General features: G+C 43.9%; 1 protein-coding gene across 2 annotated transcripts in view; it reads right to left on the bottom strand.

Annotated features, from left to right (window-relative positions):
• Positions 1-26,728, bottom strand: part of LOC126091982 (putative transcription factor SOX-15) — a 392,355-nt gene that overhangs the window by 316,026 nt on the left and 49,601 nt on the right. The gene's annotated exons all lie outside the window — the stretch shown is intronic.

The raw sequence follows: 26,728 nt of genomic DNA, 5'->3' as shown, positions 1-26,728 counted from the left end.
TTGTCATTATTATTACTATTGCTGCTATCTTTATTAGTGGCAGAGGCATCAGTAGTACAAGTACTGCCAATATTAACTTTATTAGTTCATAGTCACTGCTTGAAGTTATTCAGATATATTTTCACGCTATTTTTTTTTCTGGTTTTGTGCGTATGGTGTATTGCCGGCCGCGGTGGCCGTGCGGTTCTGGTGCTGCAGTCCGGAACCGCGGGACTGCTACGGTCGCAGGTTCGAATCCTGCCTCGGGCATGGGTGTGTGTGATGTCCTTAGATTAGTTAGGTTTACGTAGTTCTAAGTTCTAGGGGACTTATGACCTAAGATGTTGAGTCCCATAGTGCTCAGAGCCATTTGAACCATTTGAACCGTATGGTGTATTATTATTATTATTGTGCAGGCGTCTACATGTAATATGAAAAAAATAAAACAGTTAACTCGGAAAGCAAACGTACAGATCAAAACTTAAGAAACCAAATCAGTTTACAATAGCGGTAGCGTATAATCTCAACAAAGAATTCAGGGTGGCCGGTAGACAACACTGCTGCGGCGAAGAACTGCTTAAAGTACAGCTAGGTACACTGACAATTATTTCGTGTATTTTGTTTGCATTTTTGGCGTGTTTCTCTTGAGGTATCCTACTGAAATACAATGCGATCAGTAAAACGCTGTAAAGATTCCAGAAAAATGGTGGTATGATAGATTTTTTTCAGGCGAACTAATGGGAGTTTGGAGGAAGCAGAAAATTTCTACGAAAACAAGGCGCGCACTTTACAATCAAGTACACGAAACTTGGCACTGAAGACCATGACACATAGGAACCCTGATTTTGAAGAAACAATGTTCGATCGGATCAATAAATTGCATGTGAAGGAATATTACGCAAGAACTCCCAAGAACAAAGCTGTAGCAAGTAAGAGGGAAATTAGCGGTCAGACATCTGCTGCAACCATTTTTTTCTTTTTAATTTGCTGAAGCATTGTGCATACGCGACGCTGGAGCTCTGGGGAATTCATAGATGAAGCCTCGCAAGTTTTGAGACGAACACCTGATGATCGCTTGCTGCTTGATAATACCGCTCCTTGGTTGGCTTTAAGGCCCACAGTCAACGTCATCTCATGATGATGATTCACACATACTTGATCGAAGTATTGTCACAGTTTAAGGTTTTCTGAGGTTACCCTAAATTATTCAATGTGGACGTCGGGATGGTTTGTTTGGAAAGGTCACGGCAGTGTCGTATCGTAATAGAGTTCAACTTTGTGCTTCACCCCTAACGGCCCTCTCATCGACGTGACCTTATACCTTGAACTTCCATTCTTCTTCCAAACGTTGTGTAGGGATGCAAAGTCCTAGCGAGTCATCAATACAACCTGATAATTATGGACACAAAAACAGCAGTAAACTACTATATGTACTTGCATTATAAGTAATGTGATCAAGAGAAAAATGGAAGGTTGAATGCTTCTAATGCCTACCCACAACAATGTAAAAAATTAATATGCAAGGAGATATCCTATGTGATAGTAGAACTTTTGTTTCATGATCTTGCTGCGATTCATCCTAAAAACCACAATTTTTGTCTGAATGTATGTAGGCAGGAACAGTGCTAGGCAGAAACGGGATATCGCAACTGCAGAATCTAATTGGCACCTAGTACAAGCCACAAGATTCCTTCCTAGGTAAGCTCCATATATGAGAAAGGACGGTTGTGCTGGCTGCATAATGACGCCTACAGCCAAAGCTACGTCTCAATTAAGGAACGGGAAACGTGATTTGCTTCCAGCACAAGGATCTTCGGCATCTTCGGCTTCGCTGGCTACCATTCCATTAATAGAAGCCTATTCTGTCGAGGAGTTCCTTGAAAAATTAAGCCGATTCTTGTTGTATTGTTGATTGCTTAAACTTATGACTTGACTTTTTTTCAGGTTCATAAACATTTTACTTTTATCTGTTATTACTTTTATGTCGTAATTTTATGTACTGACACGTTCCATGACCTTGGAAATTTGCTCCTCAATTTGGTCCTGCGGAACTTGACGTGTAAATAAATAAATACATTAGCGCTGCTCTTTAAGACCCGTTTCTAAAAACAAAATATTTTATGAGAGTAGTACAAGGATATGTTGACTTATGTTTTCGTGTTTTATTTGATTAAACTTTTCTCATAATACATATTAATACTTCTATAAACTAGTTTCTAAACTGTTTTATGTGATGATGTGCCTTTGCAGTTTTACTCTTTAAGCCCCGAAAAAGCCCGCATAACTCGCTTGCATCATAGAATATATGAATCGACCACAAACATGGCAAAAAATGTTCTGGGAGATTTAAAAATGATTCCTGAGTTTTACATACAACACAGTAAACAACGTTTGTTTACAAAACTAAACTTGAAGAGCAACGATAAGTAGACAAATGCGAACGAAGATTAATATTCAGATATCGCTTATGTAATGCTCCAAAATTAAAATGTCTGTTTGGACACAAATGAGTCTATATAATATTATATCAGCATGATCTTTGCCACGAATTAACACAGAACTGCAAAGACAGATATAATTTGGTAATACATAAGGCAATCAGCACGAAGGTCAACTGTATTAGCATAGTAGTGGTGGACTGAAGCAACGCAATTGCATTCCGACTGCACCATTTGCACTTCCACATTTCAGACAGCTTTACGTTTCAGAGTAGGACGGAAATTACTGCTGTAAAAAGGAGAAACAGCTGGAAAGAAACCAGATCAGATTTTAGCGTTCGTCAGATGACCAAGTCATTAGGCATGGAGCACAAGTGTCGAACTGTTGGAAGGAAACCGGTTGTGTCCTTTTCAAAATGACCATCCCGGTACGAGCGATTTCAGAAACCACTTAACAATACGGATGGCTGAACGGAGAAATTAATTGCCGTCTAGACGAACATGAGTCCGGCGTCTTAACTGTTGCACAATACCACTCGATAAGACAGCTGGGGAACACAGCTTGTTCTAACGCCAACGGGGAGCATTGATGGAATCATTTCAAGACCGGAGAAAGATCAAACTTAAGAGGTGACAAACAGCTCATCGTTCTTTTGTCCACAGTCTGTGACAGTAACCGATTCGACAACTACATCCAACGGACAACGGGAAAAGTCTACGAGGGACGCCGGTGATCGATATTTGTTGTTGTGTATCATACTGGAAATAGCAGGTCTGCAGACACCTCCCCATCGCGGCCAGCGGTTCTTGCAACCACCTTCAAGGTGAGACAAGAAGGATTCATGAGTGTGGTATGGACGCGGAGCGAACTACCACGGCCGAAACGGTCGTTACACTATTCTGCATTTCAGGTTCTGAGCCAACGTATATACATGACTACTGATGGTGGATGGCATTTCTCTTCAATTATGAGTTGCGGTTTAGTTGGGAAATGGGCAGTAGGCGTGATTTAGTGTATGAGAATCCATCACACATATGCCTTAAGGATGGGTTTGGAACAAGAAAAGTTGAGTGACTTTATATGGTAAGGGGGCGGGGCTGGGATGGTGCAGAATTAATTAAATGCTTGATATAGGGGAAGAGAGTTTTTGTGGTACTAAGGGCGGTCAAGATGTTAGCTCGAAAATCCTGAAACAGAGTTTAAAAACAAACTTCTTTTATCCCCTGGAAGAATGTAATGGTTTAGAATCCACAAGCACGGACAAGTCAGCTAAGATAAAGCACACATTGCCTGAAGCAGCTCTCACGCAGCGGTCGAAGAGCGCGCAGATCCAATTTCAAATTTTACGCTTTCGGCGCATATTAATGCAGCCTCCATTTATTCATTAAGGCTGGTGCGTATTAGCATCACTCGCTATGCGTGTCGTGGCGGGGCTGGGCCAGGGTGTTTTCAAGTGGCGCATGCGTGGGACGCCTGGCGACGCACGACGCGACGCTGGAGGCAGGCACGAGCCCGGCGGGCGGCGCCGGCTGTCCGCGAGCGCCGGGCCAGCGCTTGAGCAACAGGTGAGGGTCAGGCGATGCGCCAATCCCCGTCACCCCGGACAACGGCGTCTGGCTGGCGCATCTCTCAATCACGGCTCATCTTGCTGCAGAGCAATTAACACACAGAACGGACCGCTCCCTCTACTCAAACTGCGGCTTGCAGGAACTTTCACGGTATACAAAACCTGATCTATTTTCCTATAAATCAACGTCGTCTAGCAGACTCCCCTCGTGTTCGTCATTCGATTTCTGGCTAGCATATTCACAAAAATGAAGTATTTTACAAAGGATGCCAACGGCCTTGCCGCGGTGGTAACACCGCTTCCCGTAACAGGCGTAGCACACTGAACAGGAGGGTGTCTAGGTCCATGTACGTGACACTTATTAGACCCCTGATGACGTACGCTGCCCCTGTCTGGGGATACGCTGCGCCCACTCGCCTGCGCCGTCTGCAGCTCATACAGAACAAAGTACTCAAAATCATAAGCAACGCTCCGCGCTACACACGCATCGCGGACCTTCACCGGGAATACCGGCTAGATACTATCTTGCAGGTATTCCAAAAACTCTCCACGCGACTGTACAATAACACGAGACACTCGCGCAACCCGTTTATCCTCTCTCTGGGTAACTACTACCACAACCATAGATGGAAGCATAACAGACCAAAGACATTACTGGTTAGGAACTAAACATCTATGGTCCATAGAACGCTAACACGACAGTACTGGCGAGCCCCTGCAACACAGTTACTACTGGAAACCCAGATGTGCGACCAGCCGGAAAACAGGCAACCGCAGGGAAGCCGTACTGTACACAGCACGCAAACCAGCCACACACACCCCCTACACCGTCCGTGAGCCGATCTATGACCGATCGCCCACTAATCTACAACGACCTTGAACTGTTGCAGGGACGCAGAAACCGCTGCAAGCGCCGCAACAAGCTCCAGCAACGACAAAGGTAACGATGCACGATACCTCGAACTAACATAACCGCACCTTGCATGCTCTGTCGCAGCTAGCAAGCCGCTACTGCCCTTACTACCCGTCCTACTGTCGCAGAGGTTTTTTTCCCTTGGCTCTTGCCTTGGCACTTTTTTTCCTCTGCCCTTACAACCGCTACCCTTCAATCGTTTTCGACCACTTCTATCTCCTGATGGACCATGTTAATGAGTAATCTTACCCAGACGCATGGATAACATCACAGCCCGCATCCTGTGACGCCTGATTAAAAAAAAACTAACATGTTTACGGAGGTGACAGTAGAACTTTTGGTTTGGTCACCACGTTGGTGTGGGCGTGGAGGGGCCCCATCCTTTATGAAAAAATCCCGTCAGATCACCGAAGTTAAGAGCTGACGGGCTTGGTGGCATTGTATGGGTCACCGTCCAGGTCTGCAGAGTGCTGTTGGCAAGCGGGCACACTCAGTCGTTGTGAAGCCAACTGAGGAGTAGAGGCAGCAGTCACGAAAACTCACAACGGCCGGGAGAGCGGTCTGCCGACCACATGCCCCTCCGCATCCACATCCGGTGACGTCTACAGGTTGAGGATGACACGGCGGCCGGTCGGTACCGTTGGGCCTTAAAGGCCTGATCGGACACCGTTTGTTTTATTTGTTTGATTTTACTTAGTCTATGTTAAGGTAAGTACAGTTTCTGGAGGATGGGTAGGATTAGGAGGACACAGGATACAATATATCACCTTTCTTGCTTAAGGGTAGACTGAACTCTACGACTGAGACTGCACAGTTATTTGCATTAGAAGGAAACAACCATCTTTCACGCAAAAGGTGAGTCTGAGTGTTTTGAAGCATGGGACCTAGATCTCCAGTGGTTCGTTAAACAGTGTTCCCTTCAATTTGTCAACTCATCCACCTTCGCGGACGTACTGCGCGGAGTGTTAACTGCACACGTCCAAATGCGTGTAATGTATGCCGCGTTTTTGAAGACTTATCGCCTCCTTGGTTTCCTGATTACGCCCCTCACTGAGCGAGGTGGCATTTTGGAAGACGCTGTTTCAAATACTCGTCCGCTTAAACAGATTTAAGTATTCTGTGATTTTTCCCCAGGTCGTAGAAGACAAATTCTGGAATCGTTCCTTTTACGAGGATGCTGCCGATTTCTTCCGTGCTCCGTCTCTGACGGTCTCCTCGTCGACGGCACCTAAAACGTAATTCACTAAGTTGCCTCTCTTGTTCTTAGCACCCTGATTTGCAATCCGATAATGGCTAGATGGTGTGCAGGAGCAAACAGCGGAAACGTATAAATTAAATGCAGCACAGAAACTTACAAATACAACAGTTTATGCGTAATTCACTCGTTTACCTTGTCACTACGCTATCGATTGTACATCAACAGTCGCAGTCCTCATAATGCCGTCTCTTTGGGACGAAATATTTACTCAAAAACTTGTAACTGTACAATATGGAATATAACAATTCACAATTGTTTTTTCCTCTTTTTCCATGCGATATTAAGAATGAAGATCGCACATAGATAATTAAGCTAGCAAATGGATTGAATTCCTCTGTAAAGAGTTATTAGAGAGCATGTTGTTGTTGTTGTGGTCTTCAGTCCTACGACTGGTTTGATGCAGCTCTCCACGATACTCTATCCTGTGCAAGCTTCTTCATCTCCCAGTACCTACTGCAATCTACATCCTTCTGAATCTGCTTGGTGTATTCATCTCTTGGTCTCCCTCTACGATTTTTTATCCTCCACGCTGCCCTCCAATGCTAAATTGGTAATCCCTTGATGCCTCAGAACATGTCCTACCAATCGATCCCTTCTTCTAGTCGTTTGTGCCACAAACTTCTCTTCTCCCCAATCCTATTCAATACCTCCTCATTAGTTATGTGATCTACCCTTCTAATCTTGAGCATTGTTCTGTAGCACCACATTTCGAAAGCTTCTATTCTCTTCTTGTCCAAACTATTAATCGTCCATGTTTCACTTCCATTCATGGCTACACTCTATACAAATAATTTCAGAAATGACTTCCTGACACTTAAATCTATACTCGATGTTAACAAATTTCTCTTCTTCCGGAACGCTTTCCTTGCACCATATCAAAAACTTCGTAAACTTGACCAATACAAGGCTAGTTACAACCTACCCTGTGTGGATTTTTGATAGGTCGAAACTGAACTTCTCTACACACTTTGTTTCACGTAGATGGGTGTGTGTGTCAAAGCAGTTACGAGAAGCCAGCTAGGGTGTTCAGAAGACTGCTGCACGGGAAGGCGCAGAGAGAACTACGATTTCGGGAAATTATCACCGCACAAGCGCATGGTACTAACTACTACTAAAGCGAAAAAGAAATTACAGTGACTGGAAATATGCTGTAAACAAGCATCTTAATATGTGCATCTGTACCATCAGCAGCTACATATATAAAGCATTGTTTTGATGCTAAGATTACAAGAGAATACATAGACCTCCGGAAAACAAACATAAAAACATAGTGCAACCAACATAGTTCTCTATCGATACAGACATAAGCTGATGAATACTTAACCACATTCAAATACAACTGTTATTACAAGCGCACCAAGCTGTCCATCAGCAGTGTTAACACATTTCAGATCATGACGGAATGCTGCTGAAAAAAGTTTGTTGAAGCATTGACTACTATCGACGAAAATCTGTTTTAATCACATTTTGAATGTGATCCATGCAGTTGGTGTCCCGCAACATCCTTATGCGTGCTTGTAGCCTTGAGATGCGAACTGAGAAGCAGGTTGGTTTTAACATGTAGCATATGCTGGTTCTGTCAAGCCCAACATCTCGTGCACATTGCTTGATCGACTTTTGAATTTGAACGGGTCTGCACCTTTACACATAATATTTCTACGTCATTTATTTTTTATTCCTACGGAATCTGGATGGCTACCGATGGTAGGTACGCGGTAGTAGGTCAAGAAATATCTATCTGCCTGTCGAAAGAACAAGAAGGATATATCACTGACCGTCAACAATGGGCAATGTCAGCTGCCCGCGTTACTAGTACTTGGTTGCGAGCCGTGATGTAGTGTAATTGTGGGAAACTGTTATGCTAGCCAACAATTAAAATCTGAAGGGCATGGCTGAACTGAAAATTAAAGACGAAGTCACGTGGTCTACAGTTTATGTACGTTTAAAAGGTACCTTTCTGCACACAGTCCACTGTATTTTTTCGTGAATCTTTATGAGGCTCTGGCTAATCGTTCGTGACCTAATATGTTAGAAGTTGTTATGTTCGAACTTTATCATACAAGTCATTATGGATAAGTTTTTTATTTGACGAGAAGCAGAAGAGATATCAATTTCTTTCACATTTTTGCCCAACACGGACAAGGAAACTGAACTTATAATTACTCGAGGACCCTCTATTTCCCATAGGCGAAAAAGCACTTAGTATCACGAATTAAGAATTTATCAAATGATTGAAACTGTTAGCCGCACTACTGCTTCGGTTACAAACACACGTCATTATTTTCCGTGAACTAGGACAACATTATCAATTTTCTTTTAAAATCCCTTTGTGCTGCTCGAAATAAATTGGCTGGTTCTTTCTATTGACTGATTATCTGTCCGAAACACCAGCTGACTGCATTTAAGAAACATTTACTAGTAAACCATCATACTATAAACTTATGATGTATTTGAGTCCACCCGTGGAGAGTGAACTGTTTGCCATATCACGGTTAGTGATGCTTGGTGACTGGTACACCTGGTCTGCAGAAATGGAACTGCTGTGATATGTAGCTACGCGTCCATGCGATTCTGGATACTGTTCTATCAGCAGCAGCGACCATCAGCTGGACAATTAACATCTCCCAACAACGTAGCCCATTGCATAAAAATCTGATATCGCCAAACCAAGGACTTATCCGTTACTACAATACATGCAGTAACAGTGAAATGATGTGCAGAACTAGGACATTACAAGACAGTTTTCTTACTGGCACATCTATCTGCCTAAGTAACCATGTTCAACGGAGCTAATTCTTCGGCCGTGAAATATGAAAAGTAAGAACAAAATTCTTTGGAAAATATATGGTCTCACCCACAACAGTTGGAAATCTAAATAGCAGTACGCAAGACACGTCGGAATTTTACGACGTGTTTACAAACTGATCAACAGAATATTATTCAAAGACTGTTAAAATAATCAGTTCACCGATAGTCAAGATTAATTTGTTAAAAGGGACTACAGGATTTATGAGGAATGAACACTGCTGAAGACATTTCAGGAAACCGTGTAACTTTTATAATACTACTAACTGAGCACAATTTCCCGGAAACTATTTAAAATAAATCTTGAGACAAATAGAAATACGGAAGAAATAAAACCTATCGCTTCAAGTGGATGTTTGAGTGGCTATTTGAATAGGAAAAACGCAAATAATAATAATAATAATAATAATGTAATATTTCTAGGTGGTTTAATGATTTCAATAAATCTACAAATGCCCGTAAACAATATTCCAGCTAACTGACTGCCTGATTTCTCAGAATGATACGGCAGCAGTACATCACAATATGCCAGCATTTGCTGACAGAATCCGGGCGGTTACTCTTTACTGAAAAAATAGTTTTGCCAAGTATTTTTAACTGGCGATCAATGTCTTGGCGCATTCCTGTATGAGCTTATTCGTGTATTACTAAACTAAAATGCATAAAAATTTCTTTGAATTAAATTTAAAATCTGATTAATGATTCATCCAAATTTCAATAGTAAATGTCATACTTTTCTTACTATCACAGATAAGGACTTAGCAGGAATGTCATCTCTTGAGAACAATGTAGAGAAGGAAGAAAAGGGTAAAGATTATCGGTTAGCTTTCTGTCGATGGCTAGATCATTAAAGACGGAAAACAGTCCAGGAATAACAAAGGAATTAACCTACAATGTCTTAGGAAAGACAAGGGAAATATAAAGCTAGATGTTGAGGCGGGGATTCGAACACACTCTCTCCACAGTCCAATATCTCAATCGCCCCCTTTTCTTTTGGTGGGTGTGGATGTATAGGCCTCTAAATACTATCGCTGTAAGCCTACTGAAAAGAACTGAACCATACGCAAAGAATGTAATCATTATATTATAGTTACGTGCAATACAAACTGAGAATGGCTTTCCAAGAATAAACAATTCATATCCCTGAGAAAAGGATATCGAAACACTCAAATACTGTTCCAGTAATCAGACCTTGAAAGGATGTTTGAAGACTGAAAACAAAATGAAGTGGGAAAGAATGCTCAACGGGTAATGAACATTTTAGAAAATCTGACAGAAATATGTGAAGAGGCAGATAACGCCTTAATACCTTCGAATCTGTTCAGTCGAAAGAAATTATCATCTCAGTCGCATTCCGGATAATAAGTTTGATAAAAATATCGCTAATAAAGAAAAGGTAATAGCAGGTAATAAAATTTGGGCAAGATCTTCAATACATAGGAGTTCATCAAAATAAGCAGGAAAAGATGTCAGCGGCGACATGGTGCAAACTTTTCAATGTGATACATAAACTATACATGGAGCATGTAATACAGACTAAGTGGAATAAAGGGAGGAAAAACATGATTAACCTGCCACACACACACACACACACACACACACGCGCGCGCGCGCGCGCGCACGCACGCACGCACACGCGCACACACACACACACACACACACACACACACACACACACACACACAGCTATGTTGAAAGTAGAACCAACATCATAGCCAATGTGAATGGAATTCTATGCAGCTTATCTGCAATCAAGGAGCTGCCAGGGTAAATTAGATTGCTACAAGGTCGGCCACGTTCATCGCAACCGTTTCAGATTTCTGGCAGATAGCGCGTTATCAAGGAGCCAGATGCATCCATTTATTAAGGTTTGTGTGCAGAGCTTATGCCCTGTTTTTGCTGACGCCGCATCGAGAGAGATAGCACATGGAACTGCGGTATAGCTACTTGTACGGCACGTGACGTTTCTGCCACAGAGACTGTAATACGACTAGTATGTAATGCTGTTTATTACATACCTCCGTTATGCGATGTTGCTTTGCTCTAATTTGAAATTTCGCAATTTCTAAACACACGATACAAGGACTTTTTGTCCGCAATAGTTCACATGCGGAGCACGAAGTTTCCACGACTACTTTAACAATGGAAAATGTGGATCAGATGCTACAATCATTTGTTTTACATTTTCCAAAGATTAAACCATACTGTTAAGAGAGCACGCGGCTATTCAAGAAACTATAAATGAATTCTGAAGTTTTAATTTCCATATGGCCGGACGATGCAAAATTAAGAAACAAAATAACCTGTGTGTCAGTGAGAAAACTACAACACTTGTGTATGGGAAAAGGAGACAAAAGCAAGTCATTTATTTAAATTTCGGTATCACTCTTATTCAACAATATCATCAATTTAAAATCTTAAAAAAGGGAGAAGAAAGAAATGTGATGTGCGTCATAGACTTCAACTGTAGTTATATGGAAATCGTCCAATCGAACGGTAAAGACGATACAGATTTAGCATTCATGTGAATAATACTATTTTCATTCGTTCAAGGAAACAGCTTGAGACATTTATAACTGTTTTTTGGAAATATCTGGAAAACTACAAATCGGATTAAAAAAAGGTTGGAATAATTGTTCATCTCGAAGACTGGCATCCAATGCCATCAAGCTCGAAACCTGTGCCCAATCCCACAGAAGACGGGAGGAGGGGTGTGGGTGAATACTTCGAAATCTTAGACTGGAACCCTCATTTTTTATTTAGGTTTCGGATTCTCTGCGAAAAACTACATAACTTTTGTACCGGTATTTAACTTTTTTTCCGTTGCGTGATAGATGGAATAGTGATCATCGATAAAAATCAAAATGAATTAAAAACCTTTGAAAAATGATAGCATCTCAAGGAATATACATCAGATTAGGATCCCAGAATGTAAGAAACGCAGTTATTCTAAAATCTTTAATGAGAAACCGGTTTTTATAGAAAAAAACTTGTCTGCAGAACATATTGTCTTGTCTACATTATTGGTACAGGTTTCTTCAAAGTTACTGCGTAACGCTAAAATAGATTTCAGTGATAAACAAACAAATGAATTGTTTCAGCTGCTTTCCAGCTCAGCGACAACTTTGAAAGCAATTACACCAACAACGTGGACAAATGTGTTATTTCTGGAGAATTAAGTCTATTTGTTACAAACACGTTATAGATTTTAGAAAACTGCCTTTCTAACTTCCTGGGATCGTAAAATGATGTGTTTTCTTGAGATATTACCATTTGTCAACAGTTTAAGACCATTTTGATTTTTGTCGATTTCAAGGCCATCCATCACGAAAAGAAAGTTAAATACAAAAGTCTTGTATTTTTTCTTGGATAATCGGAAACCGTAGTAAAAAGCTGAGGTTCCTAGTTAAGTTTTCGAAGTTGATCCCCGTTCTGCCCCTGAGGGTGGGGCAGGGGGGTCGAAATGGTGTCATTGGATAACCCCTTAGTACACGAACGACTTTTATTAAAACCTTTTTTTTTAATCCGATTTGCAGTTTTCCAGCTATTTCCAAAAATACTTTTAAATGCCTCACAATGTACATTGAGGTGCCAAAAGTCATCGGGTACCGACATGAACATATACAGATTGAGGCAGTATTGTATCACAAGGTATAAAAGGCCATTGCATTGGCGAAGCTGTCATATGGACTCAGCTGACTCATGGATAAGGATTTCCTATGTGATTATGGCCACATGACGGGAATTAACTGACTCTAAATGCGGAATGGTAGTTGGAGCTAGACGCATGAGACATAAAATTTCGGAAATCGTTATATAATTCAGTATTCCGAGATACATAGTGTCACGAGTGATTCGAGAGTACCAGATTGCTGGCGCTAGCTCCCACTTCGGGCAACGCAGTGGCCGACGGCCATTTACTTAACGACCGAGAGCACCGGTGTTTTGCGTAGAGTTGTCAGTCCTAAAAGACCAGCAACACTGCGTGAAATCAATGTGGGACGTACGACTAACGTATCTGTTAGGACAGTGCGGCGAAATTAGGCGTTAACGGGCTATGGAAGCAGACGATCGACACGAGTGCCTTTGGTAACAGCCTACATCGCCTGCAGAGCTTCTCCTCGGCTCGTGACCATATCGATTGGACCCCAGACGACTGGAAAACCGTGGCCTTGGCAGATGAGTCCCGATTTCAGTTGGTAAGACCTGATGGTACGGTTCGAGTATGGCGCAGACTCCACAAAGCCATGGACCCAAGTTGTCACAAAGGCAATGTGCAAGCTGTTGGTGTCTCCATAATGGAGCGGAGTGTGTTTATATGGAATGTATTGGGTCCTCCAGCCCAATTGAACCGATCATTGACTGGAAATGATCATGTCGGCTATTTAGAGACCATTTTCAGCCATCCATGATCCTAAAGATGTCACGGGGCCACAATTGTTTGTGATTGGTTTGAAGAACATTCTGGAAAATTCCAGCGAATGATTTGGCCACCCAGATAGTCCAACATGAATCCCATCGAGCATTTATGCGACATAATCGAGACGTCAGTTGACGCACAAAATCCTGCCCCGGCAACACTTACACAGTTACGGACGGCTGTACAGACAGCGCGGCTCAATATTTGTGCAGGGGATTTCCAACGAGTTGTTGAGTCCATGCCACGTCGAGTTGCTGAACTACGACGGGAAAAAGGTGGTCCATTACGGTATTAGGAGTATCACATGACTTTTGTCATCTCACTGTATGTCAGATGGTGAGCACTGGAATGAAGATTTGCACACAGACAATGCGCTAGTACGATAACAGATTAGTATGGTCTTAAAACAAACTAACTTTCGATGGCAGTCTAAGTAAAATATGTGCATTTGTAGTTGGTATCAAGCTGTCAATCTCAATGGTTGCGCAGACTTCGTTTCATTACGAAATATCTTTACAACGTTTTAAGTTACGTCAAGTGGCGGAGGGGATCGATGCGTAACCGGAAGGCTATGCTGTGGAATTTGCATTGTATTAAGAACGTAGAAGCTGGAGTGTCTTCAACATACAGCGCGTAAGAGGGATAACTTAACGGCATATTTTATTTTTGGTGTCTGTACTAGCGAAACATTTATTAACGTGTGTTTAATTTGAACACGGTGGCGTTAAGGAATAATGTCGTAACGACGAAATGCATCTCGCTTTTCTGACAACCCAGGCACGCTTCCAAAACTGTAGAGCGTTTATATGGGTACAAGTATCGATTTTCGAAGAGGAAATCAGAGAACTAAAACCGCGTTTGCAGGATCTATATTAGAGTGACATCATGAGCAACCATTTACGAAAACCGGTATCGGAAAGCGTCATGTAAATGCAGTGTTTGGTTTCCCCACTGTTGTTTCACTCTCCTTAATGAATCTGTGGAAACTGTTCAGGAAACAACTGCCCACTTTTTCGAGCATCATGCATCCTATGTCGCGAAGTTGTTTTCACCAACTCCGAATTGTTACTGCAGAAGGTGTATGTATATGTGTTTGGAGGAGGAGGAGGAGGAGGAGATTAGTGTTTAACGTCCCGTCGACAACGAGGTCATTAGGAGACGGAGCGCAAGCTCGGGGTGAGGGAAGGATGGGGAAGGAAATTGGCCGTGCCCTTTCGAAGAAACCATCCCGGCATTTGCCTGAAGCGATTTAGGGAAATCACGGAAAACCTAAATCAGGATGGCCGGAGACGGGATTGAACCGTCGTCCTCCCGAATGCGAGTCCAGTGTGCTAACCACTGCGCCACCTCGCTCGGTATTTGGATCTCATAGGTGCTCAACGGCGAGGTTATCAGCGCCTGCCGCATAAGGAACACGGCGTCCCAGTTGCTTTCTAAATATAGTACCTGTTGAATCTTTTGGCGGGATTGCGAGGACATACCATTTACGATCAGACAGAAACGTTATATTCTATAGCAGCAGCGACAACACCTACAGCAACGACAGACAAATGCAGAAATTTCCGGTTGATAACAAATGCAATAAAATAGAGACTATGGACCAATGACCTCTGCGCCGGCCAGAGTGGCCGAGTGGTTCTAGGCACTACAGTCTGTAACCGCGCAACCGTTACGGTCGCAGGTTCGAATCCTGCCTCTGGCATGGATGTGTGTGTTGTCCTTAGGTTAGTTAGGTTTAAGTAGTTCTAAGTTCTAGGGGACTGATGACCTCAGATGTTAAGTCCCATAGTGCTCAGAGCTATTTTTGAACCTCTGCATTTTGGTCCCATAGAACTTAGAACTTACCACAAATTTACAAAAACATAGCAACGTCGAAACTTCAGAAATCCCTCGCGGGTGCCATCCGGTGAGGTATTTGCAGCTAGACGCTTGGGACATAACACTTCGGAATGCCGCCAAACAGCCTGCTACGAAACGATGCAATGTTGGTGGCGACGCGGCGTGTGCAGGGCGCAGTGTGTGCGCTACTGCGCTCGCGCTAACGTAAAGTACAAGCTGAAGCGACCGACTGCAGGTCCGGGACGGCGCGGCGGCGTGGCCTCGCCGTGGCGGCGTCTGCGTTGTATGCGGCGCGGCGGGCGGCGTGGCTCAGTTGCCCAAGAATTTTTGCCGCCCATAGTGGGACGGCGCCGCGGACCCGCGAATACCAATGTCCTCATGTTTCTAAACGCTTATCGTTACATAATTCCAAAACGCTTCTCGCAACGAGCGACCGACCAACCAGTGGCCCACCCCCCCTTTTCAGGACCGCCATCACGCGTATCCGGCTATGGATTTAGCGCTGCATAAACATACGCCATCTGCCAATTCTTCCTTGTCGCGTGCGCCTCTACAAGTGAGACATTCGCAGCTGTTTTCACTTATGCGTGATAAGAATGAGAAACGTCCAGCAAATTTGCTGGTGGTTCCTATAATACCGCACGGTGTAGTGCTATTCCTTGTCGAATTATTTTGAAACCATATTCAGTTACTTACTGAAATGGAAGACTGTGTGTGTGTTGTGTTGGTTACTATAATACCGCACGATGTACTGCCCAGCTCTGAAACACCTGCACCAATTCAACCATATTTGGAACACATACGACTTAAAACCTGGAAATAAATAAATAGGAATAACAAAAGTAACACATCAAATATTGGTAAGCAGCTACTAATTCCTGAACCCCTTGAGCGGTTTCAACCGGACTTGCTTGATATGTGCCTTACTCATGCAGGCGTCGAAGTGACAGTGGGAAGGTGTCGATAAGTAAACTAATGAAAATCGATTTATATCTGTGTATGAACAAAAAAATGGCTCTGAGCACTATGGGACTTAACTACTGAGGTCATCAGTCCCCTAGAACTTAGAACTACTTAAACCTAACCAACCTAAGGACATCACACACATCCATGCCCGAGGAAGGATTCGAACCTGCGACCGTAGCGGTCACGCGGTTCCAAACTGTTGCGCTTAGAACCGCACGGCCACACCGGTCGGCTGTGTATGAACAATAGTCTTGGTGGCTGACAAGCGGTTTGGTGGCCGTTGCAATGATTTTTGAACCGAATTCTCGGCAAACGGAACAAATAGAATTTTGTACAATGTGCTGGAAATTTTTGGAAAAAAATAAAAAATCTGCCAGGGAGTACTAAACCTACGAGAAATCGTTTTCCTATTCTTTTATGTTCTGTCTAACTGCCATGAATAGCGGAAGAGGCCGGCCGGAGTGGCCGTGCGGTTCTAGGCGCTGCAGTCTGGAACCGAGCGACCGCTACGGTCGCAGGTTCGAATCCTGCCTCGGGATTGGATGTGTGTGATGTCCTTAGGTTAGTTAGGTTTAATTAGTTCTAAGTTCTAGGCGACTGATGACCTCAGAAGTTAAGTCGCATAGTGCTCAGACCCAGTAGCCGAAGAGGGGAACCTCGTCCGGTATTATACAGAAATAAACCGCGGCCGTCGACATTGCGAATGTTATACAACAATATGGAGCTGCGGGAGCAATTCATTTGCCGGTAGGGTACCAAAATCTCTTGCGATGTGCCAGAGTTGGTAACAGCGTAACTGTCACTGAGGAGGTCTTAAATGATGTGGAAAATCTATTCTGTAGGTGCAAGTGAAATACAAGCATTTGACCACTTGCTTCCGTACATAACGTAATTTACAGATTGTATTTCCCACATTAAAGCATGCCGTGGATTCAACAAGACAATATACTTGCGGGCGTAAACAATTTTTGCCTGAATACGGAGCCGTGAAAGGCTTCGAAATCTCCGAGCGAGGTGGCGCATTCGTTAGCACAGGACTCCCGTTCGGGAGGACGACGGTTCAAACCCGAGCCGGGCTATCCTGATTTAGGTTTTCTCTGACTTCCGTAAATCGCTTCAGGCAAATGCCGGGATGGTTCCTTTGAAAGGAAACTAATTCGATGGCACTGATAACGTCGCTGTTTAGTCCCCCCCCCCCGCCCCCCTTCCCCCAAGCAACCATCGAACCAAGCTTCAAGAACGACAGCAAATAAAGTAAACAAAAAACACAGATAAATGGAAAACTAGTATGAAAGCAACCTTTGTGCTCCACAACAAAAGGCTACGGAAGCTTCTCCTGTGAAACAATATAAGAAATTATGTGCGAATGTTTTTACGTCATTCATTCACTTTAATATAACGTCCTTGAAAAAATACGTGCAACGTTTTTCCTCCCAAAAACATAGCTGAACATATTTACGATTAGTCTGAAAATACAAGGCCCGACATAAAAGAAATCTCACCGCCATTATTGCTAAGGAATTATCTGGTGCAGCCTATTGGTCCACGACAGTTTTTTAGACTTTCAATTTTTTTTTTTTTCTTAAGCCACGGGAAGCTTTTTCATGCACGATGAACTATTGATAGTGGATAGACGAAAAATTTTCAGTGTACTGACAAAATACACTCCTGGAAATGGAAAAAAGAACACATTGACACCGGTGTGTCAGACCCACCATACTTGCTCCGGACACTGCGAGAGGGCTGTACAAGCAATGATCACACGCACGGCACAGCGGACACACCAGGAACCGCGGTGTTGGCCGTCGAATGGCGCTAGCTGCGCAGCATTTGTGCACCGCCGCCGTCAGTGTCAGCCAGTTTTCCGTGGCATACGGAGCTCCATTGCAGTCTTTAACACTGGTAGCATGCCGCGACAGCGTGGACGTGAACCGTATGTGCAGTTGACGGACTTTGAGCGAGGGCGTATAGTGGGCATGCGGGAGGCCGGGTGGACGTACCGCCGAATTGCTCAACACGTGGGGCGTGAGGTCTCCACAGTACATCGATGTTGTCGCCAGTGGTCGGCGGAAGGTGCACGTGCCCGTCGACCTGGGACCGGACCGCAGCGACGCACGGATGCACGCCAAGACCGTAGGATCCTACACAGTGCCGTAGGGGACCGCACCGCCACTTCCCAGCAAATTAGGGACACTGTTGCTCCTGGGGTATCGGCGAGGACCATTCGCAACCGTCTCCATGAAGCTGGGCTACGGTCCTGCACACCGTTAGGCCGTCTTCCGCTCACGCCCCAACATCGTGCAGCCCGCCTCCAGTGGTGTCGCGACAGGCGTGAATGGAGGGACGAATGGAGACGTGTCGTCTTCAGCGATGAGAGTCGCTTCTGCCTTGGTGCCAATGATGGTCGTATGCGTGTTTGGCGCCGTGCAGGTGAGCGCCACAATCAGGACTGCATACGACCGAGGCACACAGGGCCAACACCCGGCATCATGGTGTGGGGAGCGATCTCCTACACTGGCCGTACACCACTGGTGATCGTCGAGGGGACACTGAATAGTGCACGGTACATCCAAACCGTCATCGAACCCATCGTTCTACCATTCCTAGACCGGCAAGGGAACTTGCCGTTCCAACAGGACAATGCACGTCCGCATGTATCCCGTGCCACCCAACGTGCTCTAGAAGGTGTAAGTCAACTACCCTGGCCAGCAAGATCTCCGGATCTGTCCCCCATTGAGCATGTTTGGGACTGGATGAAGCGCAGTCTCACGCGGTCTGCACGTCCAGCACGAACGCTGGTCCAACTGAGGCGCCAGGTGGAAATGGCATGGCAAGCCGTTCCACAGGACTACATCCAGCATCTCTACGATCGTCTCCATGGGAGAATAGCAGCCTGCATTGCTGCGAAAGGTGGATATACACTGTACTAGTGCCGACATTGTGCATGCTCTGTTGCCTGTGTCTATGTGCCTGTGGTTCTGTCAGTGTGATCATGTGATGTATCTGACCCCAGGAATGTGTCAATAAAGTTTCCCCTTCCTGGGACAATGAATTCACGGTGTTCTTATTTCAATTTCCAGGAGTGTATGTTCATGTACTGTTGGTAGACTTCAACGGAGCACTCGTTTGAGTTCACACACAACTGCTCAAAACATTCCGCCATGTTATTTTCTGTACGAATGCGGAGGACGTCCCCCGAGTTTTCGATTCTGATGAAACCTGTCGCGGTGTGAAAAAGCATCTGGAGGTCGAGAAACGATCGCCAAGAAATATTCCGGACCAATGATCAATTAGTAATGGGATCAGTGCCGTTTATCTTTGTCAGGGCTGTTAATAATTAAGGACAGAAATTTCGAGGGTCGTAGGTACCTCCCGTTCCGCACAATTAGACGGGTTGTAGGGATTTGCCTATGATAACCAATGTTTCCCAGATTACAAGGGCAGACATTTATCAATATTACAGATGACGATCACAAGTATGGTGATTTCAGACAGCAGCAAGAGTCAACGTGAACAGTCGATATGTACCCAGCCGCACGCGCCGTTTAATTCTACCAGCGTATTGTACTCGTGAGAAAATATGCTTTAGGGTTAGAAGAATCCTATAAGCGCAAAATAACATACAGCATACGCCAGAAAAAAGTGCAGTTATCAGTAGTCATTACGAAAGTCACTCGGTTGTAATTTTGATAATTTAATGTAATCTGTGCAGGGGGTGCTGCACAACTCGTAAATGATTGGAAAAATATGTCATATTTAAGAACCATCAAGGACTGCTAATGTAATAAACCTTTATTACCTACAAACTTTGGTCAGCCTATCATCATCAGGAACCACATGATTGTTTATATGAATCTCTATGGCATATTTCTGCCTGTGATGCCAAAAACTGGGTTGCTGATATTGCTGTCAGTAAAATGCAGTATGCAGCGTGTACTTAACACAGGACGACGGGACATGGGACAGTGTACTAAGATTATTTAACTATACTAATGCATTTTCCTTTTGATTATATTAACATTAGATTACTAAACACTCGTAAAATTTACAGCTGCAGTTGGTACCACGTGCGACACATGCTCTTGACTACTTTAATGGGAAACAATGTTGTTAACAATGGCTGAATTATTTACTGCCTGACTCCAGTGGTTTGCTGGCAGTGGTACTTTTGTCGCAAGTAATACGAATTTTTTGTAAAGGTGTGCTTGTCGGTATATTTGTCTTATCGCTTAGAATTTATCTCAGGGTGACATCTTATGTGGAATAACAAGTAGCCACAGTGTTAGTTTATATCACATTCGCCCTCTTCAGTGCTAATCTCGTCTTTTGCTACTGAAGTTAGCGCAGTATTGGTGGTACAGAGTTGATTTTGACGCTAACATACTGTGTGATTTGCTTGAAGAACTTCATCTGAGCAGCAGCAGCAGCAAATCCTGCAAAAACAGCATCAAAAGAGAAAAGTAAGCTATTTTTGTCCTTCGAGCAAACGAAGAATGACGACGACACTTTGTAACCAGTGTTTAAGAGCAATTTGTGCAGAACACCGAGCTAGGTCATGCTTAGATTGTAATAATAGTGTCTGAAGCTGAAGACTCTCTACTCGTTTTGTGTGTAATGCACTCTTGGAGTTACAGTAATTATAATAATTTGTAACTAGTGCATAACATAAATTATGACTTCTTTTTCGATAACATTGAGAGCAGTAAATTTGTCGTTGTAGGATATAAAACATATCATTGGAGACGTAATAACTGTAATTAACTAGTGCATAACATGTGAGTTACGACTTCCTTTGAGTAGTCAAATTTATGATGGTTTAGTAGCAATGTAACGTTTTCCCATATTACTGCTCTAGGGTTAATGCATTTTTGTTATTGACTGCAATTTCAATGAGGCAGAACGGTTATTTATTTTATCCTTTGACGTCACACTAAGAAGGACACCATACAAGCCGATTTAAATAATTAAGGTACATGATGGTCATCGGTTGATCGAAAACGGTAGTATACAAAGATTCAATTAAAAAGCAGATCTTCCTTCAGTAACTTAATGACAGCACAGGTTCTAGGGTAGCGCAAGTGTTCGGAGTTTCGCTTTCCTAGTAGTATTGTAAACTGTCTAGCTTTTCTTTTAGTTCACACGGCTGTCCTCTGCAAAGCGCTTAAGATTGCCGCTACCAACTTTTCAGGAACAGGAAAGATACGGAAATAAAGCAGAAAATTGACAAGGTATGGGAGTATTTGAAGTTTTTAACAGAGAGAGAGAGAGAGAGAGAGAGAGAGGTGGGGAACGACGCTCGCGGAACGTCACAACGACTCAGCAGAATGCGTGTGGGCACAATCGTCACATAGCGAACTTGTGCGGCCCTGACCTTCTGCACGTAATAGGACGGCGGAAAAACCTAGGCGCGGGGAGGTAGTCCCGGAATGCGAGCATTCCGCGTGTACTGTTAACTGGCGAACCTAAAAATGCGTTTATATTGCAACATAATTATGAAATTGCGTCGTAATGGCCGGCGCCGCGAGCCGTCCAAGTAACGGGCTCGCGGTTTATAGGCTGCACCGGCGCGGCGCAGCGGACGCATAAAGCAGAGTTTCTTCCCCGGGGGTCGTAAATGCTATCGGCAGCGCGAAAATTACGATTCGCGGAGCCGACTAGGAGATAGCCGCTCCGCTTTTCACCGGAGACCCCTGCGCTGCTGATTTTACGCTGCCTCTCTGCAAGTGCGTGTGTTGCCCTCTGGCTGCGCCTTCGTAGAAAAGCTGTGGCAGTTTCGCAGCCTTACGTTCAGTCTCTCGCGTAGCTCTGAGAAGGAACGGAGGTTGACATTATCATCCTGTCGACATGGACGTCGTTAGGAGTCAAGCACTTGCTCAGGCGGAAATGGTAGATCGAGTAATCAGCCGCGACCATTTCATTTTTCCCTCGAACTATTCGGGAGAGACACTAAACGGGGCTGAAATGACAGTAGCCCACTTGTTAGTTACATGTTCCACAGATCATTTGAACGATTCTTTTATGGAATTGATGTGGAACGAATCAGTTCGTAGGATATGTACACATGATTAGTGTTAACATTAATAAACATATTATTATTTTAGTCCTACTCACGTAATTGCACTTATAAAACACAGTTTTCTTGTGTTGCTTGTGGTTTTCCTGAAGGACTAGATGCAGATATGGTTCTCGGGCGAAACTTCCTTTATCGTTCTGAAAATTCCACAATATTTCATCTTGTCCGAGAAACATGTTTGCAAAGTTTTCTTCTTTATTTTGTTATTTTACTGGCTACTAGTGTTTATGTATAAATCGTCAGTGCAAAATGACTTGTGCTGGAGAAATTATTTTAACTTGGATTTAAAACTTGCTTTGTTACCTGTCAGACATTTTATGTCACTGGCTAAATGATCAAAACTTTTTGCTACTGCATACTGAACTCGTTTCTGAGCCGCTGACAGCTTCACTAATGTGTAATGAATGAATTTTTCCCTCTAGTGTTGTAGGTATGGACATCACTTTTCGTCTCAAATTGTGAGGTATTATGTATGACGAATTTCACTAACGAATATGTGTGTTGTGATGGCGCAGTTAAAATGCCTAGCTCCTTGAAGGGGTGCCTACATGACGACCGTGGGTGAACACATATTATTCTTGCTGCTCGTTTTTATGCAATCATACTTTCTTTGTACTTTCTATGCACACCTTTCCACACACCACGTGGTCCCTTGTGAAGTGTAGCTTAATCACTATGTAGGCTCGTAATGCAAACGTTTGGGACTTCTCCTCACCGGGACAAATTATTTTTTGCTACTCGCTCTTGGCGTATGTCTTTCTTCCATGGCGGTATTAAACTGGTGTGTTCACAGCGTATTGATTTCACTACCTGTTCCCTCGCCACCTCCACCTGTGAATGGAAAAATTCCTTTCCTTCTCGCAGGAAACGAACGAGCTCTCACGTACGACATGATCTATACTATGCACATATTTAAACTTATAGCATACCTTTGTTGCACCGCCGCGCGGCCTGAGGCTCCCCCCGTCAGAGGTTCGAATCCTCCCTCGGGCATGGGTCCATAGCGTAAGTTAGACTAAATAGTATGTAGGCTTAGGGACCGATGACCTCAGTCGTTTGGTCCCATAAGACCTTAACACAAATTTCCAAATTTTGTTGCATCTGGCGAAATTGAATTTTAACTGCAAATGAGCGCTTAACGATCAGGATGTCTTAAGTGATGAAAGCCGCCGGCAAATGGCGCGGCGTATCAAAAAATGAGCGATACTTGTGTTTTACAGAGGAGCCAATGATTATGACATACGTCAGCGACCTGTCCAGACTACTACTCGTGTCACGCCTCAACTGAGCAGGACATTCTAATCCTGGTGATACAATCACGTCAGGTAGACTGGTTGACAGATGCAACGTCGTAGCTGTGTACAAGCATGTCAAGATCTGAAACTTCCTGGCAGATTAAAACTGTGTGCTGGACCGATACTCGAACTCGGGACCTTTGCCTTTCGCGGGCAAGTGCTCTATCAACTGAGCTACCCAAGCAAGACTCACGCCCCGTCCTCACAGCTTTACTTCTGCCAGTATCTCGTCTCTCTAGGTAGGAGACGGGATACTGGCAGAAGTAAAGCTGGAGTCGTGCTTGGGTAGCTCAGTTGGTAGAGCACTTGCCCGCGAAAGGCAAAGGTCCCGAGTTCGAGTTTCGGTCCGGCACACAGTTTTAATCTGCCAGGAAGTTTCATATCAGCGCACACTCCGCTGCAGAGTGAAAATCTCATTATGTCAAGATCTGTGTCGCAGGGACATTGGCGCCAGAACTACACGACTGACTCTACTGCTGTTTGCCGTGTCGAAAGCACCATCACCGCCCGATCAATGCACAAACATTTTTTATCTCAATTGAAGGTTTACTTATTTATGCTTTTCTTGGGAGGCGTGGGGGATGGAGAGGTAAGTGAAGGAGGTTGCGCACTGAAGCAATTGCAAATAAAGTCTCCAACGATTTTTTCGTAACTATAGTCGTTCTCTTACATTGTTTTCTCCTGGTTGTTACTATCGTATGGTGTATTGTTGCTTTACAGAGGTGCTTTGTTGTTGACTTATGTGGTGGGCCTGTCCGAACTTCTTCTTGTATTAGAGTATGAACTTAGCACGGCGTTATAAACTTGGTGTGTAGCGAGAGAGTTACTGTTACTCGAAATTCCACTGGCAAATTCCACAATTCACGCGGGAGGCCTTACTGCCATAACTTCGTTGCATTCAACGTGTGTGTATTACGGATTAGGAATACAGAGCAGGTGATACATCCAAGCACATCCTGTGGGAAAGCCATAAAACTCTGCAGCTTAATTGTGAAGCAGCAGCGGGTACGTGCCGGACAGGTCTACGACGTTGTAAAAGACTGAACAGCGGATAAGCAGCCGAACGTCGCTACAGAGGCCGTTCTGCACAAATATTGTAGGGCGCCGCGTTATGGCGCTACCTACCGGCGCAGTACACGAGTGTCGTGCTGCTAATGGCCGGCACACTTGGTAGTTAGATGAGTATCTGCATACCTTGTCAGCTCGTGTTGGACGCACTGTTGCACAAACTGATAAACATTGTTGTATTCTGAATGTCATGTGCCTTAAAATAGTCACAGTAAGTTGACAGCCGGCCGGTGTGGCCGAGCGTTTCTAGGCGCTTCAGTCTGGAACCGCGCGACCGCTACGGTCGCAGGTTCGAATCCTGCCCCGGGCATGGATGTGTGTGATGTCCTTACGTTAGTTAGGATTAAGTAGTTCTAAGTTCTAGGGGACTAATGACCTCAGATGTTGTCCCATAGTGCTCAGAGACATTTGAACCATTTAGTAAGATTGCATGTGTATCTACAAGGAGCTGCTGTCCTAAAAATGTACCTCAAATCACCACAGTTTATGAACAAACAATTTTCATTTTGAGAACTGCAGTGTAAGCTCGGCTACTATTAGTTAATTTCTTTAAGAATACGAGTATACTACGGGAGCAATCGCTAGAAGTGCGAGGAACGAAGTAATATCCATTTTGGTGTCAGCGATATGAGACACATGTCCGTTCCCTAGTTTTACTTTGTGGAGCTTCCGGACGGCGGAATAATGTCTGAAACGAAAATGCCTGGAACTGTCTGAAAGATCACAAGCAGACGGAACAAAGAATCCAAAAATCCTGCGCCAACATCTGTATAGGTAGCTAGCAAAGGAGGAAGAGTCTGTGTTTAGAATATCACCGTCGCTCGTGAAGTACCTTCCAGACTACTTCCGGGTCTTGTTCTAGAGACACAGATAAAGTTGATGCTGACGCGACGACTTTGAACAGAGCCACCATGTACGGTATTGCAGTGACTTTTTTTATTCCGAATTATGATGCAATGTTCCTTTGGACATGCATGCGTGCCCGAAGCAACGGACATGCGACGACTACAGCTGTTATACGTGAAATGTATTCAAAGTTGCAAATATGGACAATCATCAGCCGTATAGTGGAATGACGACAATGAAAATTTGTGCCGGACCGGGACTCGAACGAAGATTTCCAGCTCATTGCGAGCGGTCAGCTTACCATTGGACTATGCGAGCCCGACTCACGGGCAGACCCAAACTTCGATACGTCGTCAGCCATGAGTCTGCTTCTCCAAAGGAATAGTGCATCGTAATTCGGAATAACACAGGCACTGCAATATCGTATTTATCCGCCGACATCGGGCACTCGACTTTCAGGTAAAATATCTCGCCTGTACGGGAATATACATAATGGGTGCTCGAGTACAGGGTATAGACACATGGTTGAGGACATATGGAAATTTGAGCCTGCCTGTGAGTCGTGCACTAAGGCGACCGCTCGCGATAAGCGGGAAGTCCAGGTTCGTGTCCCGGCCCGGCACAAAGTTTCACTGTCTTCATTCCATTGTCTCTATTCGCAACTGCGAATGCAATTCATGAACCACCATGTGACAAGTTCCCACCCTATTGGCGATATTTGTTTTATGGGCATAGTGTCTTGGACCACACCCTAACCCCCACAAAACAAATGTCAGCAATAATGCAAATACTTGCCATTAAAGCCTGCACCCCCAACGTAAGTCTCACTGAGATAACAGTTAATTGCATTCCCGTAGTTTATGTTATTAATATGGTCTAGTGGTATAATAAATTTAGTAGAGTAAATAATCGTTATCCTCAAATCACTACCAATCCAGTTTTTGTAATGTATCACTGGAAAATTAATTTAATTCAGTCATCTGGTCTGTATTGGTACAGTTAGAATGCTTCCTATTCAGTTAAGTTAAAAGTGGCCACCATTCACAGGTTCATTGTGGAGTTTAAGTGGCTGCAACCTGTACATATTATTGAGGCTCCCTTTCAGTGTAAAGTTTCTGTACCATCACATGGACTGTTCGATTGGTAATAGAACCAGATCCATATATTTTCCAAACTGTCGTATGAAAGTGACCGTGAGACAAGAAGATTCTGTAGCAATTACTATATTTGTTGTTCTCTTTTCTTCCATTAACGACACGG

Source organism: Schistocerca cancellata, chromosome 7 (genome assembly GCF_023864275.1).
Source record: "Schistocerca cancellata isolate TAMUIC-IGC-003103 chromosome 7, iqSchCanc2.1, whole genome shotgun sequence".
Taxonomy (NCBI): domain Eukaryota; kingdom Metazoa; phylum Arthropoda; class Insecta; order Orthoptera; family Acrididae; genus Schistocerca; species Schistocerca cancellata.
This window is presented reverse-complemented; position numbering and strand designations above follow the sequence as displayed.